A 23,389-nucleotide genomic window follows, 5' to 3' on the forward strand; every position below is an offset into this window, starting at 1 on the left:
TTGTGGTGAGAAAGGATGCTTTGTATGAAGTCAATCTTTCTTAATTTATTGAGACTTGTTTTGTGACCCAACATGCGGCCTATGCTAAAGAATGATCCATATGCACTTGAGAAGAAAGTTTATGCTACTGTTTGGGGTATAGTGTTTTGTATATTTCTATTTGGTATAGTTCATTTATCATATTATCCAAGTTCTCTGTTTCCTCATTGATGTAGATGTTCTATCTATTGATGAGAGTGGTGTATTAAAATCTCCAACCATTACTGTAGAGACATCTACTTCTCCCTCCAATTTTGCCAGTGTTTGTCTCATATATTTTTGGGCACCATAGTTAGGTGCATAAGTATTTATTTCTTCTTGGATGATTGCCCCTTTTATGAATATATAGTGACCTTCTTTGTCTCTTATAACAGCTTTTGACTTAAAGTCTATTTTGTTCTACATTAGTATAGCTGCCCCAGCTCCTTTTTGGTTACTATCTGCATGGATTATCTTTTTACATCCTTTCACTTTCAACCTACTTGTATCTTTGGGTCTAAGGTGAGGCTCTTATAAACAGCATATAGTTGGATTATGCTTTTTTATTCATTCTGCCAACCTGTGTCTTTTGATTGAGTTTAATACTTTAACATTCAGTGTTATTCTATAAAGGCAGTACTTACTGCAGCCAGTTTGTCCTTTTGTTTTTATATGTCGTATCTCTTTCTGTCTCTCTTACCTTTTATTGCAATTTCCTTTTCTGTACAGCTGATCTTTTGTGATGTATCTGATTGGCCCCTTTCTCAATTCTGTTTCTGTATATTTTAAAGATACTTTCTTTGTGGTTACCTGGGGTTTATATTAAATAACCTATGACTATATCCTATTAATTTGAAAAGATACCAAATTAACCCATAGCATATGTTCTCTGCTCCCATATCTTCTTTTTCCCCTCATTATGTTGCTTTTGTCCCACTTTACCACTTTATATTTTGCATGTTCATTATCAGGAAATATGCCTTTTTCTTGTTCAGTTGTATTCTGATTCTTATATGAATTAAAGAGTAGAGTTGTATGTTGAGGATTCAGTACTGTTAGGTTTTGTATTTATTCTTTTAGTTGTCCTTACTGATGATCTTCATTTCTTCACGCTGCTCCAGGCCACTCTCCCCTGTCTTTTCCTTTCTTCCTGCAGAACTTCCTTTAGTAATTCTTGTAGGGCAGGGCTTTTGCTGATGAAGTCTCTGTTTCTTTTTACCTTTGAGCATTTTAATCTCTCCCTCATTTTTGAAGAAAATTTTTGCTGGATAAAGAATTTTGGCTGGCAATTTTTTTCTTTCAGTACCTTAAACATATTATGCAGCTGCCTTCTTGCCTCCATGGTTTCTGATGAGAAATTGACACCTAGTCTTATTGAGGATCCTTTATATGTGATGAATCATTTTTCTCTTGCTGCTTTCAGAATTCCCTTTTGTTCTTTAGCTTTTGCCATTTTTTATTAGTGTGTGTCTCGGAGTAGATGCAGTAGTAGGTTTTATTTTATCAGGAGTAGGTTGAGTTTCTTGGACATGTATATTTATGTCTTTCATAAGAGTTGGGGAATTTTCAGCCATTATTTCCTCAAATACTCTTTCTGTCCCTTCTCCCTTCTCTGCTTCTTTTGGAATACCCATGACACTTGTGTTTGTGTGCTTTGTGCTGTGATTCAAATCCCTGAGACACTGCTCATTTTTTTCTATTATTTTCTCTATCTCTTCTTCTAACTTTATGATTTTTGATGGTTCTTTCTTGCAGTTCACTGGTTCTTTCTTCTGCCTGTTCAAGTCTGCTATTGTGTGCCTCTAGTGTATTTTTAATCTCTACTATTGTGCCTTTCACTCCCATAATTTGTTTTTCTTTTTTTCTTTTCAGATTCTTCTTTATGCTCCCATATTGCTTTCTTAATATCCTTTACCTCTTTATGCATATTTTCCCTCATTTCCATGAATTGATTTAGGAGATTTGTTTGAACTTCTGTGATTAGTTTTTGCAACTTCTGAGTCTCTTCTGAAGATCTAATGTGTTCCCTTGATTAAGCCATATCTTCCTGTTCCTTACTATGGCCTTTAATTTGTACTGATACCCGGGGACCTGATTATCTTGATAAGATAACTCTAGAAGTCCATATCCCCATCTGGTCTAGAGTTTTATTGTTAAACTTTGTTTTAAAGTTCTTGTTTGATGTTGGACCTACCTTATTCTAGACCTTTAGAATAGCCCATCTTTAACTGTTCATATTTTCTCAGCTCTTCTTTCTCTGAGTCTTGCCCTGGATATGTGGTACGATATTTAAGATTGCACTTTTTGTGCAATTGTTTTACCTCCAGGATAGAGCTTCTTTTTCTTTATTCCTTCTCTGGGACTATTCATCTGTGCTGTTTGTTTTTGTGCAGACTTTTCACCCCAGCTCCTATGATTTGTTTAATTTCTCTCCCTCACTCAGTGCCCAGCTTTCCTCACATTTTTCAGTTCTTGGACCCATCCTATCTTACAACACTTTGGTTTAAAATTTTTTTTTCTGTGAGGCTTTTCTGCCTCTGTTTTCTTCCCTGTTAGGATATCCCATCCTGGGGAGCCACTGGGGTCAATGCAGAAAGGTGGGTCACTTCAGAAAAGTCCATTTTACCATTAGATTGTCCAGTAGACTGAAACTGGATTGAGTGAGTGCACAACAATTTTTGTCAGCATTTCTATCCAACCCTCCTCCCAACCCAACCCCAGGGACCCTTTTGTATGCAGCACTCCTAAGCTGCTTGTGCCCTGGGTCTTTGTGGGCTTAGAACCCTGTGTCTTCATGGATATGTATGGAGTTCTAATTTGCTCCTATGAGTGACTCTATAGCCTCTATCCACAGTGAGAGTGATGCAGGCTATGCTGCCTCTTTGTGAATCCCACACTGTGTGGGACCGAGTAAGGGGCAGGAGAATGGGAATGGAGCAATGGTCTGGAATGAAGTTTTTCTACCTGTTTTTCTGTTTCCTTGATCCAGCATTTGTGGAGTCCTTCTTTTGTCTCTATCTTCCTCCAGAGTTCTAAGCAAATGGGATTTGTCCTTTTATTTGCTAAATCTCTGGGGAGGCTTTCCCAGGGGATGTCTTATGTAGCTATGTTAATGACTTCACCTCTGGCCACTTGCATTTTGATGTGTAGCATTCTCTGTGTCTCCTTCACTACGTCTTCCTTTTGTTTTCACTGCAATAATATTAAGATTTTGTTTGCTGTATACTAAAGTCCTCTTTTTCCTTCACAGATTCTTTCTTCTGGATTTTCCATTGAAGTAGCTATGCCCCAGACCATCTTCCTCTCATCCTTCGGTACTTCCATCCTTCCTGCCTCCTTCACTTCCTACCTGCTCTCGCTGTCAGCCTCAGCTCTCAGTTCTTCCTGGTTTAAATCTTTCATCATCCTGACACTTGCTCCAGGCCTTAATTAAGCTTTCACCTCCTCCTAGAAGTCTTCCCTGTCTCTCAGCTAGGCCAAGGGCCCCTCCTCTGTGCTCCTGTAGTGTCTACACATAGATTGATCACAGCACTTAGCACACTGAATGAAAACTACTGTATTTACCTGTTTGGCTCTCCCTTCTAGATTGAATGCCTTTGGATAGCATTGTATTTGCCCCATGTTGGGCATAGAAGAGGAACTCGGGTAAGTTTGTAGAACTGAACTGCCACACTGAAGCCAATGGTCAATAACAGAATTGAATATTTGTGCTAAAGTGGAACATTAAGATGCAGATAAACCAGTAATCCCAAATGGATTTGCTAAAGACTGTGTGTGTGTGTGTGTGTGTGTGTGAGAGAGAGAGACAGAGAGAGAGACAGAGAGAGAGAGAGAAGAGTATGTATCATAGGCCCTCTCTCTCTCTTCCTGTTTTGCTTACATTTCCAGCAATACCACTAATTCCATGGAATTTTCACCTTCCTCTGAAAATCGGACCCCCTCTGTTCCCTTTAAATAAAATCCCTTGTTTTACTGCTTCCCTTTTCTTCCTTATTTCATTTACTTAAGACAAGATATGAACCCCAACTTCATCTTAAAACTTAACATGTACTAACATTTGTTTCATGTTGAAAGCAATAGATGAACAGATGAGATTGTTCAGAAATGCTCTAGTTCCATCATTCCCCAACAGCAGTAACATAGCTAAGATAATGGAACATTTACCATGTGCCAGGAACTATTTTGAACATTTTATTTATATTAACTCATTTAAACTTCACAACAACCCTATGAGATAGTTACTATTATTATCCCCACTTTACAGATGAGGAAACTGAAGTACAGAGAAGGGAAAGCAACTTGCTCAAGGTCACACCACTAATAAATGGTGCAAACAGCAAATACAGACAGGCTGGCCCCAGAACATACAATATCCTATTACTACTTGCCACCCCTAGGGCATTTTATTTCTTTCTAAAATGAAATCCATAAGAGTACTGACCTTTGAAGTATAAGTGTTGAAAATTATAGAATTTTCAAGTTAGAAGGGACCTTATACTCCAAACTAACTCAACTTCCAACCCAATACCAAATCCCTCTGAACCTTTCCTGACTGATGAGAATTCACTCCACTCATAGTAGAAAAATACTGCTATATGTATGTGAAATATGAACTGCTCTTGAATAAATTATTACATAATAAATGCATGCCTAATGCCTACTCTTCCTTAATATGTTCATTTGGTAGTTACATTTTATATATAAACTTGTCTCGATGAAATTGCTTTTAAAAAAGTTTTAGTATAATTGTCTTGAGTGCCACCTAAATTTTCCTTTTATACCTTCTTATTAATGAGCTTATTTTCAACAGGGGGAGAGTATAACAAAGCTAAGAGGGGGGTAAAAATAAATACTAATAGTGGCTGTGCCAGTTTGGAGCTGCTAGGTACTCCCAGAAAAGTCATGTGTTTTAATTCATTCCTGTGGGTGCAGACCTATTGTGGGTGGGACCGTTTGGTTAGGTTGTTTCAATTGAGATGTGACCCGCCCAATTCAGTGTGGATCTTAATCCTGTACTAGAGTCCTTTATGAGAGGATAAAGGACAGAAAGAGTTTAGAGCTTAGAGAGATGCTAAGGGAGGATGCACAGGAGCTGAGAGAAAAAGCCGCTGAAAGCAACGAATCCCAGGAGTGAAGGACAAGCAGATGTGGGTCATCTGCCTTCCCACCTGACAGAGGAACCCCAGAAGCCCATAGCCTTTTTCAGAGAAAGTGTCTTTCTCTTGATGCTTTAGTTTGGACAATTTCATGGCCTTAAAACTGTAAATTTGTAAACTAATAAATCCCCATTGTAAAAGCCAACCCATTTCTGGTATATGGTGTTCTGGCAGCTTTAGCTTTTATTTGCAGTTAATTGCCCACCCACACGTATGAAGGGTACTGACACTGTTTTCTCCTACTAATTAGAAAAATCTGTTTGAAATGAACCACTGGAAAAGTTAGGACGTCATAAATTATAGTTAAATAGAACAATTTATTTGATATTTAATCCTAAATTAGTATCAAAATATCAACTGCAGCTGTGGTTAGATATGTTCTTAGTTTGTTTTCATGCCACCGCAGAAGAAAACCCAGAATCCCAGAATTTTAAAGAGATTTCTAAATATTGGTGTTATCAAAAACTTGCAAATATAGTCTCGTGGGAGGGGATAGTGCTAGCACAGCTAAGACTGGATCCTGGAGTTGAATTGCCTGTGTTAAATCCCTGCAGTCCTCATCTCCTTAAGATAGTGAGAGCATTCAATGCTATTTGCATAATGCCCAGCACTTGAAGTGCCCAATAAATGCTAATGGTATTATTTTCCTATTCCATCGAGATCTTTTTGGAAGTGTTTGCAAAAGTTGGGACTGAGAATGAGGGGTCATGATCAAAGTTTTGTAGTCCAAATTTTTTCTAGCTTTGTTTTTTCCAGTATATCCTAAAATATAAAAACCAGGGGGAGCAACATCATGCATGATTATCAAATCATCTACAAGACCGATCGGAACACAAGGAAGTATATGAAAGTTACAGGGTAAGATGTGGCCATGGACCCATGTCACATAAGAAGTCACGAGTCAGGGATGGACAGAGCTCAGAGATCCAATCCTGGGGTTATAAGGAGGTCAAAAGCAGAAACATTTACTGCACCTAAGGTTCCACGCAATGAGCAACCCCTTTCTGTGTTCTTCCTTGTTGTGGTGAAATGGCCCTGGACAAAGTTTCAGTTGGCTGGAGTCCAGTCTTGGATCTGCCATTTACCCACTGTCAGATTTCCAGTAGGTCACTTAAAATTTTCTGAGCCTCTGTTTCCTCCTGATATTATTTGTGTCTGTCTCCCTTAGGATTATTGAGGTACTGTATGAGAAAGTGCACTGAAACAGAGTTTTGGAGTACTATCTATACAAATGTCATCTTTTATTTCTATCACTGCTGTCCTCTAATACAATTACTGCCATCTCAGGATTTAGCAAGCAGGGGCTGGGAGGCAGGCTGTTGGAAAGGCAGCTGGCCATCTGCTATAAAAACAAGGACAAACTTTCTTTTTTCACCTCACAAGCCTAGCTCACCGCTGGATGTGTAGCAGGTGCTAACAAAACCTCTTATATTGGTTTGAAAGTGTTCACTTTCCCTTGCATTCTTCAGGAAGCACTTACAGAGCACTTTTCCAGTAGTTGATGTTGGCAACAAATACTCGTTTTAAAGCGTCTTTTCAAATATAAGGAAATGCAATCTAATAACAACTAGATGGGCAGAATAAGAACAGGGCCCTTTCTTTCCATGCTTTTGTGCGAGTTTGCTATGTGTTCGATGATAAGATCAAGGTTAATAAGTAGTCAACTATGAAATAATAAACGAGTCGCCTTCCTTTGTTAGGGCATTCTCTTAAACGTCTCTGCATTAAATTCCTTAAAATAAAAAGTTCCCTATAGTGAATGAGGCATTATGTCATTTTTTCAGTGATTACATGTAGCACTTTCTCTGTCTTAATGAAGCAATTATTTTTGTTCAACTTAGTGATTTTGTTAATTACATGGAACAGCAGGGGAGCAGTAGCATGGTCACAGAGTCTAAGGAAAGTCAGAATTTTGAGCTAGAAAGGACCTGACCGAAACCCAGTCTAGCACTCTCAGTATACATGGAAGTCTCCATTTGGGAATCAAAAAGCTGGATTCTGATATCATCTGAGCCATTAAATAGCTATATGGCCCTAGGCAAGTCATTTAAACTTTCTTTGAATCAGTTACTGGTCTGTGTGAATAAGGGACTCCAAATCCATGATTCTTTAAATTTAATTTACCATGCTGGCATCTGCTAATGTATTTTTTAACACATAAAAAATAATAAGAATGCATACTCACAGAATATGATTTTCCTTCTATTCTGACAATATAATGGGAGGAACTGGCTGTATTTGAATTTTCTCTTATTGAGAAAAATACAGTTTTCCTTAATTGGCTATAAACACCCAGGAAGATGGATCTGGGGTTGATTTATTTTGTCTCCCATGGTGCTTCTCACCTATTAGGCACCAGAGGAGAGTGAGGAGCTATAGAACTTTGTTTTCACATGTTTCAATAAGTTTTAGATAAAAGCATCGTGCTCTGAATCCCCATGGGGGGGCGGGAATCCTAATGTAAATGTGGACTTTCAGTGAAATGAGTGTTAATTATGGTTGTGTAATACCAAATTACTAATGCTTACCAGCACACACGGCTTGCACACACATGGTTTATATACAATATTCAGGGTTTTTCACAGTTCCATGCTATTTGGGTGGTATATTCTACCGTTGATTTTTAGAAGTAGTTTGATTTGAGTAGTAATTTCTGAAGTCACTTCTCCAGCAACAAATACATTACATATCAATTAAAATGAATGCTGCAAATATAGCCATCCAGAATATTCTGGAAATCCTATTTTGTGATTTGTCAGACCTTACGGTTTCTCAAGAGAGTTACAGCTAAACAGGTTTGCGTATGATTGGCTCAGACTCCGCCTGAATCTGTTTCAGGGCCAGTTGTGACATTCTCTTGAGTTCTATGCTCCATCAGAGCTGCTTTAAAGACCCAGCTGGGCTTCCCATGCCCATTTTCTGACTTTGGCCATGTGGACTCATCCAGTCCTCCAGGAACACTGCTGCTTCCTGCAGTGATGGAACAAAAGGAGACCATGATGCGCGAACTTCCCAACACATGTGATTCATTTTCTGCCCCGAATGACACAAGAAGAGATTTTAGAATTCAGTCCTGAGTCCTGGTAATTCAATTTGTAGAAGGGAGCAGCCAAAGCTTTAATTCTATCATAATTGGTTTCATGTGTGCATGTATTAACTAATTGCTTCGTTGGGAAATACATTCGGTGAATGGGATGGAAGGCATGGTGGGTAAGGGTGACGAAAGGGTCTCCTTGAGAGCTGATGGCTGTTCTCCGGTAGTAGACCCAGGGGTGCTGTCCTTAAGGCAGGAAGTTTGGGGTAACCAGGTCACTGCTCTCCATGATGACACTTGAAAGTATGTCCACACACAAGATGTGTCGTAAGTGACCAAGGACTAGTTTTGCATGCCCTCCCGCTCACTGCACGTCTTTATGAAAATGTAAACTGTTTCACTCACATTCTGGTCTCCAGTGGAGAAAAAAGCAGATTTCGCCTGTTAGTAATTAAACCAGCTGTTGCACTACTTAGATTAAGTTGCAATTGCTTTTTTATGTGCGCTGGATGGCCATGTGCTTTTTGTTTCAAAAATAAGGATGGTGCTTTCAGCTACTGCTGTGACGTAGGTAAAATATCGCCACTTAATTTTTCAGTGTCTGACCGTTGAGCAAAGGAGTAGAAGACTTTTCTGTGTCACAGCCAGCATGTCTAAATTGTGTAATTTCATCTTTGAAAATACAATTTATTGTCAGTTCAAGAAATGGCTATAGCTTCTCTAGTTTATGAAGAGCGTTGACCATTATTTCCTAAAGGAAAATGGCCCAGGCCTTTCCTGAAATGTATTTTGTAAAGTGAGGGACTGCCTAAAAAGGAGTGGGTGTGTGTGAGGGTGAGACAGAGGGTCCTTCCTCTTATAAGCTTGGTGAGTCTGCTTTTGAAGTTCTTTTATGTTGGCTTTATTTTTCCCTTTGGGCATTTTTCCAGTCACTTACAACATTTGTTTATTTTAAAGGGGGGGGGTGGGAAAAGTTCCATAGGAACAGGAGAGGAATATAGTTGCCCACAAATTGAATGAATGTGTTCTCTTTCTCTCTCTGTTATACCACAGCACCAGCCTGCATTCGGTGGGAGGGGTAGGGGCCCATCGATGTGTTGTTTTTAAGAAAGGCTAAATGGCATAATGCCACTTTTTAAAGACAAAGAACATTGATGGGAAAATGACTAAAATCATGGCAGATCTGACCTGAATTGGAAAGAGAGTAATCATTAAGGCAGGGGAGTGGTCAGCCTTCCATCTGAACCCCCAAATCCTGGGGGCAATGAGTGGCCCACGCCATTCTAGATGGTAGATCATTTCACTTTCGGGAATGCCTGGGTATAGCATTTCCCCAGAATGTCCTTCTTTGAGCAGCACCGATGCTATGTAGCTTGGTTTTGAATCCGGACGAAAGCGGTGGTAAGCATACTTCCAATAAAGGAGCGGGTGGGCCAACACCCGGGAGGAGGCAGCCTCCTGGTTTTAGGCATGAGAGGAGGACACCCTGTCCCCTGACCCCCTCTCCTGTCCTCACAGTTGCTATAATTGTGAGACAGGCCCTACACTGAATTTTTCACATAGATTATTTTAAATGGCCCTTGACATCATGTACTATTATTATTCTCTTGAAAGAATTGAGGCCCAGAGAACTGAAGTAATTCCCATGTTGCAAGAAAAGATGGCAAGTTACAACTTAATCCTAGGTTTGTTTGACTAGACATGCTGCCTTTCTTTATGGAATTTTACTTTTGTTCACCACTTGCAGTTGGTGGCTGAGACTCTTAGTTACCTCTGACTTCCTTTCCTTGGAAGGTGGAAAGGAATTTCCACCCTGGAACCTTGGGATTGACGGAGGGAAAGTGGATGGCTTCCCCTCTATTTGCACACCTATTTCATTTTCCCATATATAACTATATATTGTCTTTATCGCCCCCATGCAAGAATATTTCAATGCCAGAATCTGCCACCAGATAAGGACTTGGTGCCCTGCACTACACTGAGAAATCGTTCCCCAAATTAATGAAGTTGCAAAGCCTTGATCGTGTAGAAAACCTCCACTCTGCTCTTTGCTCCTACCTCTTTTAACACTCGGATGTGTCCTCACAAAGTGTCCTAGTCAATTCTTTTGACATTAGAGGGACACTTCAGTCCAAGTGGAACAGACCAGGAAGAGAGCGTTTTGAGACAATCCTTAAACAATATGCACAGAAGAACCTGGGGAATGGAAATTCTCCTATATTGCTGTTCTGCACAGAGAGTGAAAAGAGCTCCCTAATTTGGGACTTGATGGCATGCTTCAACAATCTGAACATGTTTAAGTTCTTTGATCAAGCAGTTCTGCTTCTAGGAGTTTATCCTAAACCAATAATCACAGACATGTGCAGAGATGTGTATGCACAGAAATGCTCCTCGTAGCGCTGGGTTATAATAGTGAACAATTTGGACACTTAGCGACAAATCTAAGTGTCAACGATGGGGGGGGTTGGCCAAGTAAATGATGACTCATGCATGCATTATAATATTATGGGGTCATTAAAAGGAACTTTATAAAGAATATTTAATGACTTGAAAAAATGATCAGGAAATATTAAGCAAATTAATATTTCAAGAAAGTATGTACATTAAACTGTTCTATACTGTACTGTTGGATACAGTAGCTACCAGCCACATGCTCTTTACATTTCAATTAAAGTTAAAGAAAATTTAAGAATTAGTTCCTCAGTCTCACCAGGCACATTTCAGTTACTCAGCAGCTATCATACTGGACAGCACAGACAGAATATTTCCATCATCACAGAAAGTCTTATTGGAGGGCAGTAATGGAATATGATTTCATTTTTTCCCAGTGTAAATATACACACAAAAAATGTTGGAAGGAAAAATTCATAAAAATAATTTTGATTATCAGGGGTCAGCACATTTTTTTCTGTAATGGGCCAGATAGCAAATATTATTTAAGACTTTGTGAGCCTTATGTCTCCGTTGTAACTACTCAGCTCTGCTGTTTTATTCTGAAAGCAAATGTAGACGAAGCATAAATGAATGGGCATGGCTATGCTCCAATAAAACTTTATGTACAAAACTAGGTAAGGGACTGAATTTGGCCAGCAGGCCATAATTTGCTGACCCCCAAATTAGATATTGAGTTATGAATTTTCTATTCATTTATTCATATGTGACTTAAGAATAATGTGCGTACATTTATTTTACAATACAATTCACTGGAAAATTTTATAAATTTTTATGAATTTGTGATATAATTTTCTCACCTGTAAAGTCTGGGTGCAGACGAATGGATTTATTTGCAGAGTAACAAAGAGCCATTAAATTATTCAAGTCATTCAAACTCCCAGTGATTCCACAGAACTCCTTCCTGCCTCACCATCGAGGCTGCCATGCTCCTCACACTTGCCATCTTCTCCTTTACAAAAGGTACCTGCACTAAGACTTCCCTGCCTGGCACTCGTCTTGATTAATTCATTGAATGGAAGCGAAGGCCAGCCTCTTGGTGTTTGTCTCTGAATTCGCAGAGATGGAGATTTCTAGAGACCACGTGCCTCACACGTTTCCAGGGCTGTCAAGGACACATGTCTCGAGGGTGACGCGGTGCTGACCATGCTCACCTAAACGATGTCTACAGAGACCCCGGTGACTCTGGGACTGAATGGCAAGCTGAAACGGGCGCGTGCAGTCAGCGCACCCTTTCCGCCCAAGGCCAGGTGACACCGTGGAAGGAGAGCTGGGCTGGTGGCTCCCCCTGGTTCTGTCTCAGGAGTCCTCCCCTGCAAAATGAGAGGTTTGGACATGCTTCGTGGTTTTCAAGCTGTGCATCTTGAGTTCTCAGGGGGGAAAGACTGGGAAGAGCTGAACTCCAGGCTCTGAAACCTCCCTCTGCTTCAACCAGAACATTTCTCCAGATAAATGCACTCCGCGTGGTGGGTTTTGAAGTTAGATTTTTGACCAAACAAAGGGGTTTTGCGACAGCTGCTGCAGCACCTGCTGGGGAAAAAAGAAATTATGAAAAACACTGGCTAAATTAGTTATCACAAACTGACAGACCATGAGCTATCGCCATGTTTTCAAATGGTGTTTGAAAATTTTTTAAATTTGAAGTCAATCTTTAAAGATCATAAGATTTCACATTTAAAAAGAAAAAACAATAAGCAGCAACTGTGTTTCTGGCTTCTCTTGACAAATCAGAAAATCTGGTAGCATTCATCTCACTATCCCTTAGGACAACCATTAGCAGTAGCAGCTGCTCCCTCTCAACAGGAGGTGTCCTCTGCCTGCACCCAGTTCCCTCCACTCCCTCATATCAGTTCTGGTTCTCCTCATTACCTGTTTAGGCCCTTGTTTGCATTTGAGTTCAAGACCCTAAAGTTAGATCTTTTCTAAGGACCTTTCCTGTTCCCTAGTTTCTTGGATTTCCATTACCTTTATGGCCATTAAAACTATGATTAATGCTAAAATCCTTTCCTTGAAGTCGCTGTGAGTTCATGCACATCTTGTCTTCAAATGTTAAGAGCTGGGGTCACTAGAGATGATCTTCTCATGAACAGAGAAGGTATGATGCTCCAGGCCAAGCCAATGGGCTTTCCTTGCAACAAACGCCATATGGGGCTGCACCGGAGCCAAAGGATTGTTCTCTTCCCTGTTTCTGGGCACAGGCTGGGACTGTGGCCCCCTTGAAGTCATCCTGGCCAAAGAATTGTGAGCAGAAGTAATGTGTGCCATTTCTGGGCCTTAGCATTGCATGATATCTGACACCCTGGGCTCTCCCTTCCTCTAGAACAAGAATTGACAAAGCTCCAAATGGTGGCTCTGTCAGCAGCAACTTTGATCCCTGAGGGACTAATGAACAGAGAGATCTTTGCCAACTCATGAGAGACATTTATGGTGAACAAGAAATAAAAGTGCATTGTTTTTAGACCACTAAGGTTTTGGGGATTGTTATTTCAGCATGACCTAGTCTATCCTGACCAATTACATTTCTGACTGAAAAATGCCAATTTTGAGCCCCCAGGATCTACTCTTTGGACTTCATTTTACACTAGCTAACTTCTTTCTTTGTATCTAAGCATAATGTTAGAATATTGTTAAGCAGTACCTGCCATCATTTTCTCATTTCTTGGCAGTGCTCCACACTTGAACTTTATTACTCTTTTCTCCCCTATTATATAATAGATTGGAGGTCACACGTGTTTCCTACTCTGAATGATTAATCTCCTCAGAATCTCGGTATTTCAATTAAAACATTTATTTCTTTCATTTTAATATTTCATCATTTTTGTCCTAAATGTATGACCTTAACAGGTTGCCGTTCATTTCATTTCTTCTTTCCTTAAATATTTAAAAGTTTCAAAGTACGAACACTACTCATAGAGGGTATAACAAAAAAAAGCTCACTTTTAGTTCTGTATTACTTAATTATGAGTGAGTATTATAACTGAGTATCATTAAAATGATTATTTTCCCCCTTCCGCTTTCTTTCTGCTTTGGCTCTGGTCATCACGTTCCTGAGGATATGTGAAGCTTGGCATTTGCCCACAGTGCCCGTGGCTGGAGGGTGGCCTGCAGCAATGAGACTCTGGGCCTCTCCCCATGTTAGGCTACCAAGGCTTTCCAGAGATGATTTACTTGCTGGGGCCTCAGAAATTGTGGATGTGAAGCATAGACTGAGGAAAGTTTGGGCATTGAAGGTCATTCATTCCTTCATCCATTCCTACTACAGAAAGTACTAAAATAGGTAATCTGGGTAATAATAATTAATAGATATTCCATATTCTACCATATGACAAGCAATATTCCAAGGGCTTTATATTGACCCTCACCACGTCCTATGGAGTAGATCCTATTAATTCCCCATTTCACAGATAAGGAAACCAAAGGGATAATTTATCTGTTCCTCAGTTTACCTAACCCTCCAAGGGGCGGGAGGTCCTGGTTGGCATGAGGGCTGCACACCGGTGAAGAGGGACGAGTGGTGGCAGGGCCAGACCTCAGTAGGCTCTGTGCTGATTGACTTCATTGCACGATAATTTAACTTTGCACTCTGCTGGGGCACAAAGCTGTGGGGGCTCAGCTGTTCTCAGCTTTAAATGATTGCTTTAAATTAATTTCATATTCCCCCAAACCTTACTTTCTCATGGCTGCTACTCTGATCTTTCCCCCAATGCTCAAGCATGCCAAGGGGACACAGGCCTCACTCCTTGAGGGTTTTAACAAAGGATCTGCTCACACCAAACATGCCATGGGTTTAGGAACTTTATAGAGGATTTGATGGGTTGGAAAGAGAAGTCACATTGAGCATCATTTTGCTTTCTGCTAACTCACCACCTCCTCATCCTCTTCTTCAAGCTCCTTCTCCCCAGGCTCACCCTCACCCCACAGACGCCCCCTCAACGTAGGGAGTGCTTGAGACAGGCGGTCCAAGCCCTGCTCAGGGCACAGCCCTCATAGGGAAGGGGTCTCCTGGGCTCATCAAAATCATCCTCAAAGATGGGATTCTCATTCTCATGCAACAGAAATAACATTTCTCCCATATATTATACTCACTAACCAATTTTTTAAAAAATAAATTATCACATCAACCTTGATGGTTAAGGAAATACCTAACTTGCATATATGTACCCTTAGTGACATTTTAAAAAGTATCTGGAGTGAGAATGCTATAGCTCAAACTTAAAAATCTAATCATCTGAAGGTAATTACATATCAATACTCAGCGGAGGTCAGCTTTGTAGAGATTGAAAAGATACAACACTACACCGGTGGGAATTCTAGATTCCAGATTATTGAAATGCTAAACTTTTTGTTCATTAACACACATCTGGAGTTAGAAGATAATTGGACAGATGTGCCTCTCACATACCCTAGATGTCTCTAACCACTGAAGGCTCCAACTTACAAGGAAAAAATCAGCAGTTAATTACCTGAAGCCAGGGAGTAATTGGCTTTTAAGTTCCTTTATATTTCCTCTTCATTTCTTGGACTTGGAAGTCTCTTATCTACGTTCCTATTTTATTCCAAGTTTGCTAGATGGTTTGCTTTTCCCGCCATTTCTAATGTTTGAGTCACAGCAGTGGAATCCCCCCTTATCTCCATCTAAGTCTCTGCCAAAAGCCATTCGTCTATAGGTCAAGTGCAATCTGCTCATTCTTGATGTTATGGTGTAGCATGAATCTAGCAATAGCTCTGTGTAGTACAGTAAGTGGCTTCCAGCACAGCCATCCAGTCATTCTTGTTCTCTGCTGGCTGGTTTAAAGGTTGGCAAGGCTGTACTGATTGAGGAGATTGAAGGCAATGAGCTGAATCGACTGGTTTTACTGTGCTATAGTGTGAGTCAAATGTCCAGACATCGCCTGCGCCTTCTTTCTTTATAGCCTTCCTTAAATCTGTATATAAAACCTACTCCGATCCTGTCTTGACTTCATGCCTCTCTCCTCGTTACTCCCTCAAAAATGCTCTACCAAATCCTTAATGTAATTTTATAGCATTGCCTAAAGCCCTGAAAACACGCCCTTTACAAAGTGAAAATATTAACTCAAAAGAAGAATAGAGGAAAATGCAGTTTCAGTTTAGTATCATTTTTTTCTGAACTGGGTAATAAAACATTAGGCATATTGTTGGGTTGTCACATATAAATAATGGTATCAAAACTTACTCTTTTAATGCTCAATTTTTGAAGCGTGTTTATTTAGCTTCCATTTCCATTTTGGCAATGCCAGCCTTAGCTTTGACCTTTTGATCTTGACCCATGGCTGTTATCATCATTTGGTGATCCCAGCCAGCTACTGGACTTTACCTTGGTTTGTTTAATTATCTTCCTCAATGTCTATTCTTGTGCCTGGCACACTTGCTCTCCACTTCTCTCACACTTATAGCACTGAGAACGCAACCACTGGTGAAGACACCCGCAATGTTTTCAGACTCCACAACTGCCTATACCTGTCTGAAATGTTTGCATAAGGATAATCTAATCTTAAAATAGTGTTTGTAATCAAATTTAACCAGCAACCAAGCTTAATTGCTCTACAGCACCATCTAGTGGCAGTGAATATAGCACCAACCATCCCAATCGTTTATCACAAATTAAAAACCCATTGGAAACATGCTTCCCTGAAGGTTTTAGGCCCTAAATAGACTGTCTAAATTTTAACACGTTCAAACTATGCTTAATAAGTAGAGTATATCTGACCGCAGTCGACAGAAATAGTCTAGAACCAGCGGAGTGTAATACCGTTTTTCTTTGATTTCAAACTTTTTTTTTAACCTTTTATTCTTATTGCTATTTTTCTTTCAAATTGGGCATGGTCTCTCTCAGCCATCTCTTAATTTGCACATCAGATCACATATGTCACCTGTAAGTGTGTCCTATGAACTAGGCACTGACTTAAGTGATTTAACATGTATTAACTCAGTGTATTTTCACAATAACCCAACCAGATGGTTGCTCTTAGTGTCCACACTTTACATCTGTGAAAAAACAAGGCACAAAGAGTGTCCAAACTTATACAGCTAGTAAATACTTACCTTTCTGAGTAAATGTTCCTTTTATTAACTCCCCTTTGCCAAATTTATTCTAGGGAATAGGAAGGCTACATGTTTTAGTAGTTCATGAAATCAAGCACTATTGGTCTGAAAAGTTAAATGATGTCACCTCTCTTTACCCAGGTTGGAGAGAATTAGACCACCTTCTAAAGGCATGATGGAGGCTATAGTGAGGGATCTTTTGTAACCTGGAACTGAAGTAATCTCTGGCTGGAAAACCAATAAACACACAACAAAATGTAAGAGTTAGCCCTCTTTAGATGTCACCCCCCAAATTTTAATTTATGCCTGAAGACATGAAGAAACACCCAAGATTAATCAAAGTGATAAGATTATAATGTTAGGCAAATAGGAACACGAATGTGATTAAAAACCTAAAAAAAAAAAAGAAAATTAAAACCGTATTAATTTGATTATACTTTGCCCAAACAGCAAGAAGATGGATTGTAGAACTTAGAAAACAGGTCAAGAATTGGAATGTTTGATCCATGACTATCCAAGGGTTATGAGTCTGGAATCCACAGACATTCTCCTTGAACAGAGAGTTCTGTATGCCTTATTTTGGGACAGGGAGGGTTTACTGAATTTTCCATGGCTTGAATGACATATTTCTCAAGATTTTCTACCTTTCTTTGAACTAATTTCATGATGACTGACTTAGCAAGTGTGTCACTTATCAATTTATTGCCTCTCATTGCTAAATCCATCCTTCAGTACCTACTCTACAAGAATAGAGCTGGGCCCTATAGGTATCTCTCCTTTGACATCTGATATAAGGTTACGCTTTGACAGTAGAGGGTTCAAAAGGGATGTTAGAGGAGGAAGGGGTTTCTCCTTCTGTTTCTGGACAACTCTTTTCTCCAAATTTCTTCAGTGGGCATGGCTTCTCTACTACCAGGCTCTTGTAGTGTGCAGCAATCAACAGCACTCAGCGACCAGCAGTCTCCTCTGGAGCTCCTCAAGCTACCTTGCAATAAATTTCAAGGTGTTGACCCCTCCAGATGGACAAGTTCTCTGACACCATGAAGGATGGATTTCTATCAAGTTCTTGGCAACTTTCTTTCATTCAGTGAGCCACAAATGTGCCCTCCTCAATGAGATCTGTTTCTCACTGCCTTAGGGCTGGTAGCTGCTTCTTCTGTCTGCTATTCCTTAGAGCTTTTTTATTTCACCTTAGCCAATCCCTTTCTACTCCAATTCCCTGTTATAGTTAATAATTTTTAATAGTAACTTCCCTGTTAGAGTTATTGTGAAATTTTTCTCTCTTGACTGGACACTGGCTAATATAGTATCTTTGGAAATTTATTCAACTTCCCAAATGCCATTATTCTTTAAAAGTGTTGTACCCTGAATATGAGGCACAAATAATCTATTCATGATGTAATAATATTTGCCACTCTAACTAGGAAATTAGAACTGTGGTTTATACATCAATCCCTTGTGAGTTTGGTTATCTGCTGTTACCCGTGATGGCAATAACATCTTGATGTGCTGACAGAACCAATTCTAGATCTGAAAATCTGAGTACAGATTCGGGACAGTGGTGATTTAATCATAACACCACTTCTGAGTTAGTCTTGTGTTGGCAACCATTTGTTTCTCACTATAACATCTCTGCTTCAGCTCTCAAAATTATAATGCTTAATACTACTTTGCTATTTCAGAAAAGTGAAAGATACCAAAATGGAAAAATGTAATGACCCAGGGAAAAACCTTATCTTCTAGTTCATTTCCTTTGTGGTCAATAGGACAGGTTAGGATAATATGGTAGTTACTGACAATGAACTTGACCTACTAATGGGTTACAAGTCAGTAGCCATCAATGTGCCATGAAAACAAAAGCCTTTATAAAATCTTATGATTCCAATATATAGGCTAGAATTTTTTTTCTGCACAAGACAGAAATACAATCTTAATACTCAACCACAAAACCTTACCAAATCTGGATCTTAAAGAGCGGATTCAAATGTCAAAAAAGATATTTCTACTTTCAACTTGCAGTCTAAACTTGTCCTTAATCTATTGTTGCTATTTTTAAATGAGAGTTCAAAATAGATCTTGACCGTATTAGGTAAAGAACTTGATCTCCAAATCACATGTTTAAATAACTGCCCTGCATTGTTTACATCAAAGTCAGTCTATTCAGATTTGGAGCAAAAAGTATTTGGAATGGTATAAATATGGTAAGTACATTGTCTTACCATAATTATAGGATATAATCACGCATGATACACTGATAAAGGAGAACAGCATCAATCCATGAACAGGAATGGTTTCTTTCTCTTCCTTTTTCTTTTCCTTATGTATCACCCAACAGTGCCAATTAGAGTTGCAGAAACTTACAGCTAAAAATGACCTAAGAAGTTGCCCTCGATTAGATACATAAACAGAAGTACTCTTGGACACTCACGCACTTTATAAGATACCCTTCAGAATTGCCCACTACTTGTTTTTCTTCTCTACGCACTTAGTAAGTTCATTCTCAGGGATGCAAGCATTGCATCAACTGTGCGCCTCAAATATCTCAACTAATGGAAAGATGGAACTCTTCATTAAATACACGTTTTCGTCCCAATACTCATTAGGTTGCCTTAGCTTCCTTCTTTTTTTTTTTTTCTTAGCTTACCTTTATAAATACAGGAAAGTACCTAACAAACATCAGGGTCTAATTGATCTGCTTTTAAAATTAGATTTGGCTGTTTATCACACAGCTGTTTGCTACTGGCTCTCTATCGTTTGGGTAACTTCTGCAGATGGGTAACCTTATTTACGATGTGTTTGTTCTTATTAGTTTCATTCTCTTTATTTCCAGGTACTTGGGAGGTGTTTCACCGAATAGTCCTATATATTACCTATACTATAAACTTCGATTTTCCGCAATTTGGCATCTATTTGTGTAGAAGGGTGCAAAAGGGCTCCACGGTTGGGATTGGATCAGGGGTATTTTCAGAGACCAGGAACTTTCTGTGCCTGTAGGGGTCTTTTCTGTTCTTTACTTTGATATCTGCTTGCAGGTCCGTGGCATGAATACACGGTAGTTTGTGTGAATGGCACTCTCCAGAGTCGTTTAGTGCACACCCATATGTCCTTGGTGATCTAGCCTATTCCCCACACTCCTTCATCCTGCATGGGCTGAGCTTAGAGAATCTCTGAGCCTCAGCCCAGAGGCATACGACTTAGAATTGAAGACAATTGACGGAGTCAGCTTAATTTGCAGTAGGTATTTTACAAGCCCTCCAAAGGAGCAGAGACCTTTTCATTGTTGCCACTTCTTTTTTGTTTTACTTTTACTGCTGCTGATTTCTGACTTTCACATTTTGCTTTAACAAATTCTCTAGCATGGAAAAAAAGAAAAGGGAGAAATGCTTGAATCTTTTATCTTTTCTACAAGTTCCAACAGCAATTGAGAAAAATGAAACTATTGATTCATATGAAGTTTCTGGATTTGCCTGAGATGTCTGATAACTCCATAGCAAGGATAATTGAAAGCTGACCACACAAAACTGTCCTCATTATATTGATATGAAAGCCTGCAAGAAAAAAAAAAAAAAAAAGAATGCATACACCATGAGAATTCAATCACTGAGCTCTTTTCTAAACATGGAAAGTTTGACTGATTTCCAGTGTCACTGCAATATAATTCATCTGAACCTATAAATCAAGGTATGCTTCATACTTACCTGAAATTAAACAGTTCAGCTTTCCCAACCTCAAAAAGCTCAGTCTTGAATTGTCAACTCATAACTGTATTTGTCAGATTCATTCATGTTGATAGATTATCTGCAACATGTACCTCTAGTTTGCTCATTTTAACTGTTTATTATTTTACTGTTGGATTATTTCACAGTTTATTTATCCATTTCCTAATGATGGCTATTCAGGCTGGCTTTTTAAATTTTTTGCTGTTATAAAAAATACAGCAATGAATATCCATTCTCGTGTATACAAGAAAGAGTTTCTCTAGGATGTTTCTGGAAGTGTAATTTCTGGGTCATAGGGTATGTGCATCTTCAGATTTTTTTATATTGCCAAGCTGTTTCCCAATGTGTACTGGCCTCCACCCCACTAGCAACGAGTGACAGTTCTTGTGACCTTCCCACCTTGCCATCACTTGTCTCCTATCCTGCTATTCCATGCCAAGGCTCCGATTCTTCAAATCACGTCCTCAATTCAAGATATGCAGGAATTTTGCTGCATAATAACAAGCTGTAATTGTAGATAAACTGAAAGTGTGAGATGTGTTTTGAATGATTTGTGTTTCCAGCCTTTTATGTATCCCAATTTGTCACAGTTTAACCCCTTTAAAATAAAAACATCACACCATACAACTTGATAACTATTTGGTTATCAGATACAGCTCTTAAGAATTTTTATTATACATTTTTAATGGAGGATGTATTAAACTGGTTATTAATTCCATTTGCTATCTAATTAACTTTTCTTTTCAATCTATGTGCAACTATTAGGTTCTTTCCCAGTCGTTATTAGATATGGTCTGCAAAAGCAGCTTTTACATATTTTCTCTGGAGATAAAATAGGTTCTCCAGTACTCATCCATTAAAATACTCAGAACAGTGGAAAGCTCCCTTAACCTGAAGGTGGATTTGTAACTGGCTCTCTATTCTAATAACAATATTAACTAGAAAGAGAACTTTTATTGGGGATTCTGTGATTGTCAGTAATATCATAGACTATGCAAGCCTATCAGGATTCTTTCTGGGGTGTCATTTTGAGCCTACACTTGTAAAATTTTCATCTCTACCTTTTCAAATTGGCCCTTAGTTTACTGCATTTTAAAAGCCTTTAACCAAGGGGCCCAAACTCACAAAGTCTAGATTTCAGAAGCGATTTCACTGATACGGCCTCCTGGAATCTCTGCTATCTAAACCAACACAAACACACGTCATTACAAAAGCTCAGTCAATTAACCTTTCCTGACACTCCAGTTTCATTCCTTGAAATGAGTTTAGTGATACTTTATGGCACATCCTACCCCAGTTTGAGAGGTCAAAATGGCAAAATAGCCAGTTTGGTCAGAAGGTTCCAAGTACCCAGATATTCCTAAAGCCTACTTGAGGGCGCACGGGGGGTTCAGTGGTAGAATGCTCACCTTCCATATGGGAGACCCGGGTTCGATTCCCAGACGAGGCACCTAAAAAAAATATATATATATATCCTATTTGCCTTCACCTGGAGTAGGATAGAAAAAGATCACACAAAGAAACAGAACAGGTTAATCTTTATTTAGGTAAAACCATTTTTAAACAAGCAAATGAACAGTATAAACTAAGATGGCAAATCTTATTTTCACCTGCTTCTGCAATGATAGAGACTTACAAAGCCTCTCATTTGGTCATCTTAGGCCCACATTAATTTATTAGCCAGCTGTTTCAAGTGTGGTCCATGGGTTCCTTGGGGGCCCCAAGAACCTTTCTGGGCCCATGAGGTCAAAACTACTTTCATAATAATATTGAGGTGTTATTTACCCTTTTCTCTGTTTGGCATGTGCATTTATGGTGCAAAAGTAATGGCAGGTAAAATTGCTAGTGTCTTAGCATGAGTCAAGGCAGTGACACTCAACTCTACCGGTAATCACTGCAATCTCCACTTATGTGCACTTGCAGAAAATAATGCCACTTTTACTTAAAAATGTCCTTGATGAAGGACTAAAAATGACTGATTTTATTAAATCTAGAACTTGAGAATAGGTTTCTGAAGTATTGCATGTGAAGAAATGGGAGGTACACACGAAGCATCTCTGCTGCATACCAAAGTACAGTGGATATTTCAAGGAAAAGCACAAATGTGATTGCATGGATGCAGCTGAATTAGATGTTTTTTCATGGAACACTGTTTTTACTTTAAAAAATGGCTATTGCACTGTAGTTGTTCTGACTGATGTATTTGGCAAACATTTAAAAAAAACAACAAATGAAGTGATTTTGTTGCTTGAGGGAAAACAACTGAGAATTTTTGTTGCCAATGATAAAACTCGAGCTTTCAAGTGAAAACAAGAATTTTGGGACTCTCTATTTGCCACCACGAGCTCAACAGCTTCCCAATACTTAAAGTTTTATTGATTACTGTGGTGGTGATGTTAATTAATTTGGTTTTGATATCGTACGATGAAGTGTGTTGACATTTCGAAGATCTGTATAACCGGGTTAAACAGTATTTTCCAAATGACCAATGCACGATGTTACAGGCATTCAAATGCAGTAACACATCCACTCGAATGCAGGGTAGACTGATACATGTCACTGCAACACAGCAGGCAATGCTTATTGATACTGTTTAAGATTCTACATTGTATTCAGTTCCCTGAGCCTGCTCATGCTAAAGAAGAAAGAAAAAAGAAAGATTCTACCTTGTGACTCATCTTTAAGAAACTACCGGTTATCAAGTTTTGGTATGGCATAAAAGAAATACATACCCATATCTGAAAAGACTTAAAATACACCTCTCTCTTCCAACTTCATATCTGTGTGAGGCTGCACTTTTTTCATATATGTCATCCAGAGAACATATAACAACATATATGACAATACCATTTCCTCTAAAAAGCCAGAGATGGAAAAGATTTGTGAAAATGTAAAACAAGGCCACTCTTCTCACTAATTCTTTTTTAATTAATTTCTAATAATTAGAA

The 23,389-nt window shown here is 39.1% G+C and overlaps 1 long non-coding RNA gene across 3 annotated transcripts in view; it reads left to right on the plus strand.

The window, feature by feature from the left end:
- LOC143666261 (uncharacterized) overlaps window positions 1-23,389 on the plus strand; it is a 164,057-nt gene that overhangs the window by 78,935 nt on the left and 61,733 nt on the right. The window contains exon 4 of one of the 3 annotated variants that reach the window (XR_013167472.1): window positions 16,864-16,979. The exons of the other annotated variants lie outside the window; for them this stretch is intronic. This is a non-coding gene — a long non-coding RNA (uncharacterized LOC143666261). The remainder of the gene's footprint in view (window positions 1-16,863; window positions 16,980-23,389) is intronic. 3 annotated transcript variants of the gene reach the window in all.

The sequence above is a fragment of the Tamandua tetradactyla genome, chromosome 22 (assembly GCF_023851605.1).
Source record: "Tamandua tetradactyla isolate mTamTet1 chromosome 22, mTamTet1.pri, whole genome shotgun sequence".
NCBI lineage: Eukaryota > Metazoa > Chordata > Mammalia > Pilosa > Myrmecophagidae > Tamandua > Tamandua tetradactyla.